The sequence below is a fragment of the Neodiprion pinetum genome, chromosome 6 (genome assembly GCF_021155775.2).
Source record: "Neodiprion pinetum isolate iyNeoPine1 chromosome 6, iyNeoPine1.2, whole genome shotgun sequence".
In the NCBI taxonomy this organism is placed as follows: Eukaryota; Metazoa; Arthropoda; class Insecta; order Hymenoptera; family Diprionidae; genus Neodiprion; species Neodiprion pinetum.
The window spans coordinates 6,439,781-6,457,801 of NC_060237.1; the positions used below are offsets into that span (position 1 = coordinate 6,439,781).

Here is an 18,021-nt window from a genome sequence, read left to right on the forward strand (position 1 = left end):
ACATTCCGCCGGCCAACAAGATCAAACTGCATAATTCATGGAAGCTTTCACCTTGGAAAGCCGCGGCGTATTCAGCGAGCCAATTATCCGACTTCCCGCTTCGCTCTAAGATCCGTCACTTTTTCCACCTCTGGACAAAATTTTCAATCGATTTTATCGCACTCTGTTCAAATATACCTTGAGGATTTTTAATGAAAGTTTTCGGTAAGTAAAGTACCGAGTTCCTTTTTTCCAATTTTACAATTCTGCTCTGATATACGTGGTATAATAGCGTTAGCGAATAACAAGCTGTACGTGTTTAAAGTGAATTCTCAGATGAGATTGAAATTTTTTTTATTTCGTTATGAAACGTCTGTTGTAAGTGGTGAAGAAAAATTAGATAAACAATTCTAAATTCTCCGTACCGCGACGCGACTCGAATTCTATGTATCAACATGTGATAAAGAAAGAAAAAAGAATTGTAATATACATTGCAGAACAGTTTTCAATTTCTGCTTTTCACTGTCTCGAATGTAATTCTCGAAGAATCGCGTAACTGTAATTCCAAATGTTTTAAAAGCCATATTATTCGATACACAAGATGAATAAAGATGCGAAATTCTAAAAAAAAGACTTGTAGCGATAATGTCGAGCAAGTTTCTTGTTTTCTTCCTGGCTGAATTTCATTGCGAGTTCGGAAAATTGTCCCGGTCGAATTTTTGCGGTGCTGCGTTCGCGTCGCGGTGCAGTTTTGTTGTTTCCTGAAGGGAGAAAGACCGGATCCTCACTTTTCCGATTCTCCTCTCGCCTTTTCTTCTCTGCTCTTCTCTTTTCATCCCTCTTCCCCCAAGTTTCGTTCAAAGTTTAATCCGCTCTTAACTATGCGAATTATTGTTTCTGCCCCCGCGGAGGCTGGAAGCCTCGGATCCTCTGGTAGATCCATTTATTCGACAAATTATATACGCAAGGCTGCACATTCTACCTCGAATCGTTCGTCTCTTTACGAAACGTCGCGTTGCTGCGGTCTTTCTATTTTCTAAAGTGAAGTATAAAAAATCTGACGAATTCAAATGAATTTTTTCCTCCGACTCGTTGTGGAAATATTGAAAAAATTAATGTTGAAAAGTTGCTTTCGTAGAAAAAGTAGAAACCAGAAACGTTGATTCAACAAATCAATTACACGGTTGAGAAGGAATGATAAACTTTCCATTCAGTATACGTATAAATAGCGTAGAGATAGTGAACTTGATTGTAGATGTGAATATTTAAATACAGTTGCATTGGCTCTTGCCCTTTTCTTGTTTCTATTTCGAGAGCTGCTTGTAGGACTTGGAACTTGATGTTTTCCTTGGTCAACCACTTGGAAATAAAATTTTGGCTATTTTCGATTTTGATTGGTGTCCGATCAAATTGAGTGGATAATAGTTGCAGACCCGGAAGAATCTCGTGATGTCAGGAGGCCACAAAGGAAGGCTAGGAAAGGAAGGTTAACGGTTCTATATAACGCGCCCGCTAATTATAAACGTTTATATATTTATAATCGAGTATGATTAAACGAATGAAACGAAGCTTCTCTGAAACAATTTTCGCTTATGATTTAGTTACGAATATACTGAGAGCCTCTGGCTAGTGAGATAACACGGTTGTTTACTGTTCCGTCTCCCGAAATAACAACATGATGTTAAAAAAAAAAGAAGGAACTCCTCTTAGCGGGTAGAAAATAATTGGATTCGCCAATAAAAAACACCCCTCGCTGCTTAGCTGTTTGGATTCGCGGACTCGGGTAAGTTGCGTCGTCAAAGCCGCCTTTTTCCTAATCACGGAACTTCGGAAACTTTCGTTTTCATAGCCGCCAACCCTCCGTAGAGATCGGAGGCGGAATTCCGAGCCTGTTGTGCCTATTATTTGGGTTTTCAGGTTTTTAGCGTTTGACTAGTGTTGAAGATTTATATCTGCGAAACAAGAACCTTAAATCAATTCAGCGTAATTCATTCGACGGTTTAAACGTCACCGCGAAGCATTTACTCGCAGCATAAACGAAATTCACGTTTTACCGTGTTATTTGTTTCACGATGTTCATCTTAGGCGTAAAATTTCTCAGCTTAAATTTGAACCTTTTGCTCATAATTAATATAACAGATCTTCTCAATCTTCTGAGCACCTAGTGGTCGGTTTTTAAAAATCCGTCGTTTCACTCCCAAATATATAAAAATCACTGATTTCTGTGTGTATACAGGTTTTATTTCTCATCTACCTAAAATCTTAATATTTTCACAGCCATCATCATTGAATCAAAGTTACTTTTATGTTAAAAAATAGTAAGCTCCTTCCTCTTTTTGTCATTGGCTCGTGCTGCTTGATGATAATAATTATCAACCTACAGAGGTAGCGTTCGTAACTCGTAATAAAACCACCAGGTTCCACCTTTGCAACCATGTTCAATTTTGAATGTTCGTATACTACAGAAATATGTTTTATAAAGAACATCCGGCATTTGATTTTTACTGTGGGAACAAGCGACGAGACTTTGAAAATTGAAAACTCCGTCACGAAACTGTTGAGTACGGGTTTGGCTCGCTGACCGAAAAAAGTATCGCCCAAACGGCCAACGATAACTTTATTCCGTTGGACTCGGATTAGCCATTAGACTTGGCTCAGATGGTCCGAGTTTGCCAAGCGGTTCTAAATCGCGTACCAATTTACACGAATCTGCATACCGGCCGTGCAAAATGGCCCGATTAATTTTGACAACTCGTTAAATTTAATATACATCCAAAATTACCGACGAACGTATTTGCCGTAATCCTTCAGGCTAGCCGCGTGCATTATACGGGTATATAATGTGCATGCGAAACAGCGAGCTCAACCTGCATGCGGACAATACAGTCCCAGCTCTCAAAGGGTAATTGAAAACGGAATTAAATTATTACTCGATTTACCGGATACGAGAGTGTGGAATTTTTCATGAAATTACCTGAGATTTTTTAGGCAAAACTGATTTTCCATTTGCAGTATGACGAATAAAATCATTTCGACACCCTTCCGGACGTATTTTCGTTCACCGCGATGCGATTCGCGGACGAAAGGTGTTTTAACGTACCGCAGACAGCAAGAATCGAAATGAATTATTTTGCAGGATGCGGGATCGCACGGAGTAACGAATAATCGAGAGTCAACGCGATGGTTAAAATTTCGCGCATCGTAGAGGAATGCAAGAATGCTGGGTTGAAAAACCGTGCAGCGTTCATTGATTCACAAATCACATTATCCGCTGGTAATCAGGTACCTACGTGACAAACCAACAATCAGTTATTAACGATCAGCCGAAAATCCGATTCGAACTTTACCGGAAAAGTTTGAATCGGGTCACCGCGGGTATAATTAATATGCCCGTATTTCGCAATATTCGTCCTTTTGAACTCGGGCTTTTTAACGCAGCGCAGGATAATTGCTGTTCACTTCCAGTACCACGCTGCTTCGAACAGTGGACGTTTGTTCTTTCAAAAAAGTTGGTTACCCAGGCTTTTCTCTCATTTACATTCAGGTACCATGATTGCACTTTACTACGACCGTCCCTTCGTTTTAACCGCTCGAACTAATTTGCATCAAAATCCATCCCGTCGTTGTCACAGAGCCACTTTCTTCCACGGTTAATTTCCGCTCCGCTACCCAGGTTCGATTCCGGTAACCAACGAGAGACTTTCAAGGTATGATTGAGTTTGGTATCAAGTTGCACCGAACCTCTCGCACGCGTCGTGACACTTACACGGTACACCGATGTAGCAAAGTTCAACCGGATCTCGTAGTGTTTCAGAAAACGTTGCGGAGTTGAATGAACGCAATTTACTAGCGGTTACCAACGACTGAAAACACAGCAAATTTTACTCAAATCGTGCGCTTAGCAAAAACGTTGAAAAACATCGGCGTATAAAACATCCCGCGAAGTATGAACGTTCCAACGAACCCGATAAAGCGATCGACCGTGGTTCTTCTGCTCTTCGTGAAATCATGAGTGAAAAATTTCGCGTATATTGGAAGTTTCCATCGTCGTCGTCGGATGTTGGCGTCAACCTTAGTTTCAGGTTGTCGGTGTTACCTGCACTCCGCAAACCTGCCGTCGCATCGTCGTCCCGACTTCGGAAGGTCAGATGCGAATGATCTTTTCGAATTCATCGATCGTCGCGCCGGTAAACGCGAAGTCGTCGCATCGTTTTTCGCACTTGAGGTTGACGTGCACGCACTTCGAAGAAGTTGCGGCGGCTGATAGTTGGCCGGGTTGCAGGTCGTCTGGGAACCCAGCACGTACACATACGCTGTGTCGAATGTATAACGCATGAGAAGGAGAAAGGCCTTAACAGGCCGAGTGCCAATTCTCCTCGCGCGTATCAAGGGCGGCTCAAAAACTCCCCCCGCACCTCGGCGGGACGACGTTTTTCATTACAAACTGTATCGACAACTCGTCGAGGAACAAAAACCACCCACCAATACAAACGGAACATCCTCGAATCCTCGAGTCCTCGAAGAAGAGGCGAGAGACCCTTCGAGCTCGGGTCGTTCGGGCACGACGACGTCCGTCGAGGTAATTAGTAATTAACTCTGAGGGATGCAAATTTCGCCAGGGGTTCGGAAGCGCCCCGGTATTTGGGGATGAAAGGTTAAAAGGGTTGACGAGACCGAGCGGTCGCACCTGTCCGATTGACTTTCGACTTCTTCCCACGATGTAATTACACTCGTGTAGGTAACTCACACCTACCCCTTTTTACTATAATCGACGAAAATTCTGAAGAAGTTTTCCGAACAATCGCACATTTTCACGTCTCGGGTTTCAGGGATCGCCTCGAACGATAATTCGTTTCGTTTCGTCCTGGATCTGGATAGGTGCTCGTGTATTGTTTTACGGGGATCTACGATTCTATAGTTTACTTTTATTTTTACTCCACGACCCGAATGCTCGATCACTCGAACGCGGAAGCATCGGATACCCGACTCGCAGAGAGCCGCTGTTACTCAACGGCGTGAAAAAAACTCTTTTTTTTCTCCAAAATTATCACCGGATAAATTATTACCGATGGCGTAACGTCGCGTCGGTGACATGCGTATTTCACCTCGCTCGGATCATGCCGTTCCACAGTTATTGTTCGTTGAGGTAATATAGAAAAAAAGAATATAAAAAAAAAAAAAAAATGACGAATAAATGATCGATCACTGGCTCGCGGAATTAAATTGCAGAATTGATATACTCCGTAACTGAAAACCTCGCGTAGTTTGGAATTGTCGGGGAATTTTAACGAATTTTTGGACTAATTCTTTTTATTTGAAACTTGAAATTTCGCATCATTCTCTCTGTTACACATTTCACGGAATAATAAAATAAAATTGGAATATCATGTACACAAATACTTTGAAATAAATGAAAATATAATTTTTAACGATTTAATTAATTGTTTCGTCTCATTGTTTTAATTTCAACAGCGGCAGATGGTGTATGATAAATTTCCATTTTGAATGTGAAAAAGTCAGGGAATTTTACAGTCCGAAATTGGTGGCGATTCTGTTTATTGTTGTTTGTCTAATCGATTGCACGTTAGCTGTTTTGTATGATAATATCTGTATGTTGTTGATTTCATGATCGGTGTATAGATGTACCCTACCTTACCTTGGAATTATAATTTTGCAGACACTTCCGTTTGTCGATAATAATTTTTCGTTCGTTTTTTACCATGGTAATTAAGAAGAACGCGATACGGGCGCCGAATCATCCTCGACCATTAGGATCGAGTTTGCGGATTTTTAAAAAAAAAAATTTTTTTCCTATTTTTTTTTTTCTCAACCTCCTTCAATTTCCTACGGTTCTTCTATATTTCCGTGAACGTGAATCGATCATCTTTTTCCGGGATCCAGCCAGCAACTTACCGAGGTTGAGGCGGTGGTTGATGAGCTGCCTCAAGTTTTTGGGGTCAAGGTGGGAAATTAACACCGAGCGTCGCGTTTCTCCTCCTCGAATGAGCCGTCAGGGTAATTAACGAGCATTAGTCTCTCTGAATCGATGCAGTGTCGATATAACGTCGTTAATCAATTGTAATACAATGTCTGCAGCGCGTAATATAATCGAAGAGATTCAGGATGAGATGTCGATGAGGTTTCGAAAACGAGCTTCGAAATTAATTTTACCATTGAAATACCTGGTTTTTTTTTATTTTGCTTTTATTTTTTTTATTTTGTATGCCACGTTTATAACGATTAGAATGCATGGCGACGCGCGTTTCGCATTCGGCCTCATTGCACCGATTAATTCATCGATCGATCGACGCAGAAATTCACTCGCGTTTGACGAAACGAGAGGAAGAAGAAGAGAAAAAAAAATGCAACTAATAAAATCGTATATCCGTACAGGAATGACAAACAGCTTCACGCTGACCGTCGAGTGACGACTAAATTTTGGAAAACGACCCTGAAGCCTTCGCCCGATGATTGATTAAAGTATTAATGAAAATCATCGCGGAGCGCAATGATTGACTCGTAATTTCGATCAGCCTGACGAGACCCTTTGCGCGAATTTCTTCGCCTCGCTGTGTGAAATGCACAAAGTTTATTTTTTCTCATCTTTTTTATTTTCAAGCTTGATCGAATATCTGAGTTTAACGGTGTGATTTTGAACCGTTCAGCCGGTGTGTTGTTTTCTCTTTGTTTTTATTATTTTCGGCGACCCTCGGACCCGCTTCGCAAAACACAATAGAAAATCCGACATATCAGAGAGCGTTGAAAATCTACGTGGATGTATCGAAACGACGATCCCTTTTCCCTCGGCGATTTCGTCCTGGGGTGGGAATAAAACAAAAACAAAAAAAAGAAAAGAAAAAAACGTTCCGCAACAATTGGGGAGATGGGAAAAAAACGGATTTTTGATAAGGGGAAAAACTCGCGCATATCGAGGGTAATAATTAGTACGGGGATATCGAATTTCGGATTTTTTTTTTTTTTTTTTTTTTTTTTTTTGAATAACGAATACGTTAAATTGAATTATGCTTATCCGAACCAAGGTATAATCGTAATTTTAGAACTTTATTGCGCAATAGTATGACGGTAATTAATATTTTTCGTTTGTCCTGAATTTCCTACCGCTGATATTATGATGGCGAATAATGAAATCTCGTGACACAATCCGCATTTTTGTGATACACAAGTGAATTAATGAGTGCACAATGAATAATAACCATCTCTAAATATTTTTCATTGAATAATCTATGCAGTTTAGCCGAAATATATATATATATATGTATGTATATATATGTATGTATATTATTGTATAGTATAAATCCAATATCGTATTTTGAGAAAAGCTACCGTTTCTTACCTTATTTATACCTGCATGGGGTAAAAATTTCCTGAGGGACGATAATTGTGATTTTTATATCGATTTTAGAAGCAATAATGGCAAAGCATGTAATTCACGTAATCGTCATTGATCCGCTTAATTTCCCGCTCGGTTTATAAATCGTTTCCAATATATTCGGCGGAACTAATGCCTGTGACTGATACAACGTGTAACATTGATTATCGTGCAATCTTTTTTTCCCTTGTACCTGCACGGCGTGATGCTGGGCGTTCAATGAATTATGTAATTCGAAAACAATGGCGCCATTAACCATTATCGGAATCGCGTTAAACCCGTCGCGTTTCACCCGGTGTATTTTCCTCTCCGATGATCGCCTGGATCTCCTCAATCGTCCACCCTACATTACGCGTACGCATCACGCATGGCGATTGCGGTACCGACCGGACAAGTTTAAATTTTATCAACCGGGAGTCTGTGTCGCTCGCATTCCTCGAACGTTTTTTAACGCGGTTAAAAAAAGAAATATGAAAAGAGGACCGCCAGCGAGTCGAAAATTTTATTTATCGATGCCAAGGCGGCGTGCCTTCCTGTCGTCAATAATCAATTTTCACGATGAAAAAATGTCACCTCGCAATTCGCTGCGTTGACGTTTATTGCCATCGAGCTGAAACCATTAAATTATACCGCGTATATCTGTATTTTACCTGTTATTTGTATATTTGAGGATAGCGTGATATAAATTTTTTAGGACCTGTCAAAATGTCACGAAACAAATTTCTCATATCATAAAAAACCATTCCGCCGACGAATCGAAGCGATAAATAATCACGCAACGAAGAAAAAACAGCTCTTCTCGGTATTGAAAAAATTTCTGATTCCGGACACTTTATCGAACCTATTTTAATTCTTATTTGTATTTAGGTAAGAAAATATAACACCGATCCCCTCGCAGTATGAAATCTTGTTCGCGGCTGACAAATCAGATCCGATCGATCCCCTCCAGAGTAAGAGTGACCAAAAATAATCGATTTAATCGAAAATCCCGATTAATCGACTAGATACAATTGATTATTTTTCCTCGCAATCGTTTCTGTTTGTTTTGTTTACCCCCACGAACGACGCAATAAAGTATCAATTTACGTGATCAAAGTATCAATTATTATTAGTTATACTTGAAATTGAAAAATATTTCGAACGAAGCTGTAAATTGTAAAAAAAAAAAAAACAACTTCTTCACTTGAATTTTGGTTTCAGATGTACAAGTTTGACAAAATAAAAAACGAAACGATCGATTGATCGATTCCTCCGATTATATTTATCCCAGAGTGGCCATCGCTACCAGCTATATTCGCAGCCTAGCGCTGCACGAATCCGCCATGCGAAACATTTGCATAATAGAAATATCTCCCTATGGCTGCAATGCACCGGCGCCCGTTACGCTTCAGGGTGCATGCATTCGCCGACCACCCCCGAGTCCCTCCGCACCTCCTTTACAATTGTTATTCCACTTGCGCTGCCTCCAGCTTATATTCTTCAAGCTAAGCCCGGAACAAACCGGCCTCGAGTTATGTCTGTACGTAAACGTACGTACACGTATACATATACCTACGTGTGTGTGTGGGTGTGGGTGTCCGGGTTTCAGTATGCACGCGTTTCCGAGACGAGAAAAGGTAGGAAGAAAAGTACCCGAGTCGGTACGAAAGTCATAATCCCACCTTGTTTTTTTTCTTACCCCGTACTTTTTTCAACGTTTCACGTGTCGTGATGGAAATTCGTTTTTCTTCGTTGTTTTTCTACTTCGTTATTCTTTATTAAAAAATTTATACGGATTATACCGTGTTTTGCTTGTCACGATTTTTCCCTGCGCGTGTCTTGTACAATTAATTAATATGTTTTTTTACTAGGTGTAGGAAAAAAATTTCAATTACCAATCGAATATTAACAGAAATATTTATACAACAATTTATTATTCGCAGAGCATAGTCTTGTCTTATTTTGTATGATTTTTGCGAGTATACTAAGATCTGCAGCAGGTGAATTTTTTAGCGGTACGCGGTATAACAATGTTGCGAATCCGTGATTTTCCACCTTTATTGAATATCAGCTAAAAGCTACTCTATATATGTGTATATATACATATCTGTATTTTATATATATATGTATAAAACATCGGATTACTGGGTAATTTCGTTACGTACGTAGCACATCGTGGTGACGTTATTTCAGTCATATTTCATCCCTCCAATGAGAGTTCCGTAGTTGACGTCGTAATATCGTTGTACAATTTCGATATTAGAAGGATTTCGTTGCACGTTACATGCGTGTAATAATCATTATTAGAGGTTCGGTACGATTACCGTTACAAATATAATATTTGGATAATAGTTTCATAGTCAAGCGTTATACATTATTCATGTATTGGAAATTAACGCACGTTTCATTTTCCTAATACGTTTGCATTTAGAAACGAGATCGTAAATATGCTGGCAACGTTTTTGTGAATCTCAACTTTGTCGAGAAAAGACATTACCCGACCATATTTGAAATTTTTACGAGATCATTATTTAAGAATATACATATATATATAATGTATTCAAGTATTGCGAATAATTTTACCGTAATAATTTTTGCAAACTTTCCGAGATCCCGCAGGGGTAAAAATTTTATTCCAAAAACTTACGATCAGGGAGGAGGTACATAGGTCGTAATAATAAATTGGATGCATTTCCCATTTGCCTCCTCGGGCGGTCTGATCATTTACCGGAAGCGGCTACTTGCCGTACGGAACACGCGGCCAGGCAACATTTTCGTTTAACGTACGTACGTGTGCCTAGGTATGACATGTATAGGCGAGTGTGTGTGTGTGTGTGTTTTGTATATATGTATATATATACGCAGAATCCCTGGGAAGTGTGAAACGCTTGGGATAATAAGTTTGGAAAATTTGGGCATATGACGGTGTCTCGAGGCTCCGGCCTCGGAGGGAAAAGGAGGGAGAAGAGAGTAGTCGAGAAGGCACTCGCGCGTGAGGCTTCTCTCGAGCTTTTCCAACTTCAAAAGCGTCCCCGAGTCCCTCTTTACCTCCTCTCACTCTCACTCTTTCTCTTTCTCTTTCTCTTTCTCTCTTTCGCCTCGCGGGATGCGAAATCTGCATCCGTGGCTCGACTATCGATTTCTCGGGTCACGGTCGAGGACCTTCCGGCAGCGTTACCTCATCCGTCGCCGAGAAGAGAAAGGGGAAAGAGAATTCGGACTCGAAGCTTCCCCATATATATATATGTATATGTATATGTATGTATGTATGTATATACGTACGAGAAATCCCCACGAACAACACCCACGCAGCTCATAACGCGTTACGAACGCTACTGACGAGCTCCGTAATAATCGAGGAGGAAGAAAAAATTTCTCTGCAGCATTCAGGGGCGGATGTACGTATGAAAATATTCGCGAAAGCTTGTAAAGCTTTGTCCGGTAGTTCTCGGGTATTGAGCAGCTTTCATAATGTCTCAAGACTAGAAACTCTCGCTTTGATGAGTTTGTTGAGACGGAATTCGACACCCTTTTCATTAATTTCAATACGATGCTATCGATAACGGCAATTTATCAAATTTATTTTAGAGTTGTTAGGATAATTTTCCTGAACCTTAGAAGAGGGGAAAAAAATTGCGAAAATTGCAATCGTAAAGAAGTGACTGGATGTTGATTTTTTTTTATTCAAATTTCTTTAAAATTGTTGAAAAATCGATGTACCACGTTGGGTTGTTTTGTTCGAAAAACTGTTTTTCACAGATTTAATGGAACAGATTTTTTTCCGTTCATCAATCAACATCAGTGCAATCGTGAAAAATTAAAATGAACCGATATCGACGTGATGATGGTAAAAAATATTCTTGTATTTAGAGAATCGTTTATCTAAAAAATATTGATTCTTGATTCACAAATCTCACTAATCGATATCAGTTTCAAAAACTCTTTGAACGTTGTTCTTTCATTCGTTAGTCTGAATAATCGACTCGTTGCCTATTTTCAAAACATAACCCATTCGTGTTTCGATGTCGTGTCTACCGATGTTGAAAAATTTTCATCCATACCGTGTCCGTCAAACGCACGCATCGCAGGGTGAAAGTAAAACGAAGAATAAATCCGACACAGGTATAATAATGCTCCGCAGTAATTCTTACCGTAGAGAAAAATAGCGAATGTATGTTACACGTGTAAAAAATTTTCTTTCCTACGTAACTACATCTTCCGTGAAATTATTCGCATTCCTTCACTCACTTACCCACGCAAATGTACGGTGCTTAACTTTAATCGCGCTTGTTTTCACGTCATTTACATGTCACAGGATTACGCCCACACACACACAAACACAAACACACACACACACACACACACACACGTATAACGCTCAACTCTACGCTTATAATGGGAAACGAATCGCGTTTATAATGTATAATAAAATTGCAGCTGGTGCCCGCGTTCGGGTTTAATTCGACTAAAGATTATATTCAAACGGTGATATAAATCACATGGAAACATTGTTATTGGTTATCGAAGAAAATCCCTCGCCCATTTCTTCTTCTTTTTTTTTTTTTTTTTTTTTTTTTTTTTTTTTTTTTTTTTTTTTTTTTTTATTTTTATATTCAATTCTTTTGTAACACTTGTTTATACGAGGACTCCGGGGAGAATTATATATTTCCTCCGTTACAGGATAATAAGAAACCCGTTTACCTGTATATAAAAAAAAAAAAAAAAAACTTTGACCAGTTTTACTCTTTTTCATAGGGAATGAGATGATATACCGATTTCCCGCAAGTTAAATATCTGTATCGCTTTGATTATTTTTATTTTTTGTCTTCCTGTTTTTTTTTTTTTTACAATCTTTACTACCGACTAGAGAATTTAAATCTGAAATATCAAAAATCCGTTTGACGGAGAATTTTTTACAGTACCGCTTGATCGACGATGAATATAGGAAAAAAAAAACACACACGCGCGCGCATTAACGGAAACAGAGAGCGAAACTTTGGATGCAGTTAGAAAATTTTGGGACTTTTTAAATGGCGAGAATTCCAGCATGTATAACACATATCCGACTGTTTTGATGCGCGAAGTTCAACATCCGAGTCGGATTTCATTCCGACGGTGAAAGTGGACAGAATTCGATGCGAGGGAGAGCCCTTGCCCTACACCCTCCCCTCTCTCTCTCTCTCTCTCCTCTCTCTCTCTCTCTCTCTCTCTCTCTCTCTCGTCGGTCGAAGACTCGGCGTCCCGACGCCTTGCGCCGCGTCACTCAACCCAACTCGTGATTCACTCAGTTCCGTCGGTGCGGCTGCCTGGAGCAAGTGCGTCGACGTATCGTCGCGAATTCCCGTGATTCCCGGTTTTGCAGATATCTCAGCTGCCTCGCGGTTTATCGTCGTTGTTCCGAGGGTGTGTCGCCCTGTTTTGTTTTTCTTTAACACGGAAATTCTACGACCCTGTGCGTGGCTGATCAGGACGCTGCACCCCGCCCTGAAACGCAAACGGAAACCGAAGGGCGAGGGCTGGGATATCCGTGATCAAAGTGCCTCTCGAGAAGAACGATTTTCTACCTTAAACGTGCATCGCTTCTTTTCCCTACCGGATATCTGGGATCGTTGAATGATTAGCCGAGAGGTAAGAACGTCTCGAAACTTGAGGCGTGAGAAAAATAATTGAGTATCATTTTGGCAAGCGGGTGTTTCGGTTTCATCGCGAAATGGATCGTGACTTTTTTTTTAATGGTAATCGCTGTTGTTTGTGCTTTTGTCGAACTATGTTTCGCGCAATGTTTTATTCATCGTTGAGCCCAAATCTTCGCCCGTGTTATACCCTCGTAGATTCGTTGTAACGTGTAACGCACAACGTGAGTAATGCGGTACAAGTTGGCAAAACGAGAATTGTACAGGGTGTACGTACGAAGAAAAGGGTCGACGACAATGATAAATCACAAGACGTAGAGGAATAAAGGTACGGGCGGACACAATGCAACAATCTATGTATTCCTTTTTCGTCTTGTATTGACAATTTTTGTGAAAGGATTTTATAACGGGATTGAAAAAATAACGCCGCTACGCTATCGGTACGAAACTGTTTTCACGATCGGTTTTTGCCGAGATCAGGTATTGTTGTTATTTTTTACCCGAACATTAAAGCCGGCGATGCGATGGCTGCAGGGTATTCCTTGTAACAATTTTCATCCCGTTTTATTTATCATACCGAAGCTCGGTCGGTTACAGATTTGCGAAAAGTACGGTTCGGTCAAAGCGTTGTATGGAAACAGAAGTATGACGTAACGAACGTTTAAAAGTGCAGCTAAAATTAATCGAGTTGAATTTATCGTTAGGTGAAACAATATTCCCTTGAGGTATTGTTAAAAAAAAAATCCAAAAAAATTGGAGACCCATTAGTGTGTCAGCTACGATTGCACGATTGTTAATAACTTTGAAAAGATCCCATTATTGAATTATTTCTGTAACGAAAAAACAAAAAAAAAAACAAAAAATCGCATCGTTTCACCGATTCTGAAAAACCAGTACTCGTATTATTGTAAAATGAATTTTTTTTCTTCATTTTTATTATCGCCGAAGAACGACGCGCAGGAAAACATGCCAGCTGCATGAACGCCAAATTGTAAAGATCAGTCGATGTTTTTTGTGATTTTTGACCGCGAGCTTTGGCGTGCCAATTAAACTCCTCCCCGTGCCCATTATATTCTATTCGGTACATTCGGTTTTCCAGTGGTACACGGAATTTATATTACAATCGACAGGATTTACATATACATAGGGCATTCCGTGCCAACTTGATCTGCCGCCAACCCCCACCGTCTCCGATTTTTTACTCGAACTTTAATTTACTATATCGGGGTTCGAAAAAGTAACCCCTAAATTATATTGACTTTTTTCTTTTTTTTTTTCTTTTTTTTTTTTTTTTTTTGTTTTCCAACTCCGCTTAAAAGCTTCTTTTATTTTCGCACTAATTTATATTCCAATATCCGTCAATCGTGCGAAAAAATGAACAAAAAAAAAACATTCCCTTCCATTTCAAGCTGTGGCGAAGATTTTTTGTATTAACGATTTATACGCGCGACTGATCGACGTTGGGATATAAATTATTGCGGAAAATAAGAAAACTCTTTAACCAGTGGGGGGAAAAAAAAAACTGAAATAATTGAAGGGTTACTTTGTCGACCCCTGAAACACCGTGTTAAAGTTCAAGCAAAATCGGAGATGATGAGGGTTGGCATGGAATGCCCCACATAAAAAGACCACCGACGGTACGCGTACCTGAGTTATTCTCTCCGTTCACCTGCAATCCCTGTGCATGGTTCATGCATACGTCACATCCGTTTCCGATGTCGATCATTACGGTTCCATACGAGTTTTCAACCTCCCTCGTCGTACACGCACAGCCATTAATAACGCAGCTTATGTCGAACAATGATCGTAATGATGCAAAAAAAAAAAAAAAACAGATAGTTTCATGGTGAAATGCGTTAAGTGGAATAAATACGATACGACAAGTTTTCCCTTATTATAGAATTGCTCGTAAATACCCTTTTATATGAATATTTTCCTCGTTTCTTTAATCCACGTGTATTCAATCTTGAAGAAAATGTGCAAACTTTTCCGTTTCAGTATAACATGTAATTACCCTTTCTCCAGCGATACATACATAATTCGGTCCGTGTATACGTGCACAGGGTATTGAATAATTCAATATTCATCCTTTGCGAAGCTCGTGCTACTTTTGATTATGCTGATGCGAAAAGTGATGGGTTAAGTTTCGCCCTAGTGGCTGTGAGTATTTTCTTCCATACGCCATACCGCCACATAGGTACGGTATATCTATGCGTATAAACGTCAGCCGAGGCTGATTGTGAGATGTATTAAATTTTGCAAACCTGCTTGCACGGCAAAGGTTTTCATTCGCAGGAATCCCTCTGTCTGAAAATCCCGAGTCTTGTATCTAGCTACACCTTCTTTGAACTTTGACGTTTTTCGCTCGACGGTTACTTCGCTGCCGTAGCTGTGACTAGATGAGAAGAATTTTCCCAACAAGACGTCCCTCCGATTCGTCGAAGGGGATACGTTTGCGGCTTGACGTAATGAAAATTGAAAAAGACGCCGCTGCGATTAATTATTGTCCAACCTGAGAAGTATAATTGGAAAACATGTGTACGTATACGACTCGTGATAAACAACGGAAACTGGACCTCTCATCTATATGTATATCTATATACATGCATGTGTGTATAATACGTAACGCGTGATATCGATACGTCCGAAAAACAAGCAATTAGCGGTACACCGGGGGTAATATTGTTGGCAAACTTTATACGGTCTGGATTACGAGGTGCAAAAATTATAACATACCAGGCGACAAATTAAACGTGCGGCAGGATTAACGAAAGAAATGCCAATATAGTGAGTCACGCCGCAAAGTCTGCAACCTTGCCCCCCCCCCCCCCCCCCAGATACTTTTGTGCTTCGACACAGCGAGGCAATTTCAAATTTGGCTTGCTTTCAAACCTCGAGTTTTGTGTACGCCGCACGTGCGACCGTCTATCACCTATACCTACATTCATTATCCATGTAAAACGCATATATATGTGTGTATATGTATATACATACGGCATGTACAGTGGACGTAGTATTTTTCACGGTGATAAATAATAATCGAAGATAAACGTGATGCATTATGCAATCGGCGATACGACGAAAGCTTCCCTTGCAGGTAGGCAACACCAATCGAGATAAACCAAGATTAAATGTGTCGAGTATGTTATTCACCTCCATCTCCGATTTCGTAATACGTCTTCCTTCTCCAGCCTCAACGTGTGCACGTGACGTATACATTCGTACATTCGTACGTAATATACTTACACGTAGGTATATATAATTCTACAGTCGAAATTTCCCCGGTGTTTTCCGATACGTATAAATTATCCTGCAAATATGAAATGCAGAAGAAGAAAGGTGCGCGTGATATAACGTACAGTTTTCACACCTTTGTCAATAATCGTCGTTGTGTAACATGTATTATTGTCTCTCGAAGGATGATCGGTTTTCTTTTACTTTCACTTTTTTCCACTGTCTCGTTTGATTAAACGTTCGCCGGATTTTCGCGTATGTTGAGAAATTTTTTCATTACTTTTTGGCTGATTTATTTAATGATGACAACAACAACAACGGTAATGACAATACTGTATAATACTCGTCGTGAAAGAAATCCGCTTCTTTCGCGCTACATAATTACTCCAACGTTCGCTTAACGATCCTTCTCTTTTATTTTTCGCTACGATATTTATAAACTCTCGGGTTTATTTCTGACAGCGAAAGGAAAAAGGAAAGAAAAATGATAAACGTACAGTCGTATATTGTAGTTATTCTTATATACTTTATGAAATATTGCCGAGTAAGTATTGAAGCTTCGTTGTACGGACACCAGGTGTGGCAATCGGTGAAAAGGCTCATTATATTTCGATATTCCGCGAGCGGAGTCGTGTTTCGTTAAAATTGATACGCGACGTTCATCATCCTTCGAGATATATTATAAGAAATTTAATTTAAACTTTTCCGTGACATTTCTCGCCTCTGTACGAAGTGGGCAGTAATCTTTTTTTCTTTCTTTCTTTTTTTTTTCCTTTCTTCATCACTATTATTATTATACTATTCTATAATACTTCGAATAAAGTGGAATAATAATTTGCTTTCATGCGTTCAGTAATGAATTTCTTATCCCTTGGAAAAGTTTTTCTAACGCGGCACTAATGATCGTCGCCGCAAGGACTTTATAAACGAAATATCGTCATATTTCATATAACGGGATTTTATTACAGTTACAATTTATTCATCCATGATCAATTATATTTTCCGATCAGATTTCCTCAATAGGGGGAGGAGGCGGGGAGGGGGAAGGGGGCCTGAAAATACAGCAATCGCCTGCTCAGTTATATCCGAAATAAATGGTGTTTATTAAACGTGCCAATTTTATCATTTCGAAGGTTCATCAACTCATTCTGTATTTATTTATTTGATTGAATGATTGTAATTAATGTTCCGTTTATCTTTTTTCTTACAGGTAAGTTTCTCCATCGAACAGAGTTATCATAATTTCCAGTCGACGATCGAGTCGTGAGTAAATATCGATTTATACATTTTTTCTCGTATTTTTTTTTTTCTTTTTAATTTGAAATTTCAATCATTTTTACGCGAATACACGTGAACCGATATTGTTGTGTTATTTATTTCATCGAAACGACACAGCAGACAGGTAAAGTAATGAGTTTCGTGGAGAAAAAAATTTACGAAAAGCAAGGATAAGATAACTTGATATACAGGACATTTGTTTTAAACCTATCGGGTAGCGGATAATCCACTCAGATATAGGTTGCCGGGTTACTCTCGGAAGTGGCAGGCGATAACTTGGGGTCAACCAATAAAGTAAGCCAATTAAACCGGCGGTAAGACTTCTTGATTCAATTTCCCGGGCAAAGAGGATTAGTCAAACGGAAAAACGGGGACAATATAAAGCAACGTCAACCCTTTTCCGTTTATGACGCAACTTGCGTTTTGAAATATATATATGTGTAAATTGAAGTAAAAAAAAAAAAAAAACAAAAAGTTTTTAAAAAAAAGTTTACGTACACTTTGAAACAACTGATTTCTTTCCTCTCT

The 18,021-nt window shown here is 39.5% G+C and overlaps 1 protein-coding gene across 7 annotated transcripts in view; it reads left to right on the forward strand.

The window, feature by feature from the left end:
* The window catches only part of Btk29A (tyrosine-protein kinase Btk), a 151,250-nt gene that overhangs the window by 93,932 nt on the left and 39,297 nt on the right, over positions 1-18,021 (forward strand). Inside the window, exon 1 of one of the 7 annotated variants that reach the window (XM_046633087.2) lies at positions 12,800-12,976. The exons of 5 other annotated variants lie outside the window; for them this stretch is intronic. The gene's annotated coding sequence lies outside the window, so the exon portion shown is untranslated. Of the gene's footprint in view, positions 1-12,799; positions 12,977-17,430; positions 17,479-18,021 lie in introns of those variants that run through there. One more of the 7 variants, XM_069136876.1, reaches the window with a different exon arrangement.